Genomic DNA, 432 nt, shown 5'->3' with positions numbered 1-432 from the left:
AAGAAGTTACATTACTATTAATTATTTGCAACATCTACAGTGAGATAATATCTTAAGGAACAGGGTTGGGCCTGCCTTTTTAGCTCTTCATTTTCAGCAATCCACCAAGTAGAGCAAAAATCAAATTATGCCGGTTATTTTATATTTTCAAAAATTTAACCTTACTCGTTATGTAATCATTTGTTTCATGTAAAATTTCAGTATTACTTTGAAATACGAGCTGGATTCTGAGTGAAAATTTGCAATAGAAGGTGTGCGAGTGAACGCAAAAGACCGCTTCAAGTTTTAATCAATTTCTTATGGGATAAATGCATGTTGACTTACGAGGAGCTCGTCTATGCACGCATTAAACTCGTATATCAAGGTATTACTGTATTACCCATTACCTGGTTCATCATCAGTTAGTAGTTTTGCGCTAAAAAAAGACAAGGG

Source organism: Lepeophtheirus salmonis, chromosome 14 (assembly GCF_016086655.4).
Source record: "Lepeophtheirus salmonis chromosome 14, UVic_Lsal_1.4, whole genome shotgun sequence".
Taxonomy (NCBI): Eukaryota; Metazoa; Arthropoda; class Copepoda; order Siphonostomatoida; family Caligidae; genus Lepeophtheirus; species Lepeophtheirus salmonis.
The sequence above is the reverse complement of the archived record's forward strand: the minus strand, read 5'-3'. Positions refer to the sequence as shown.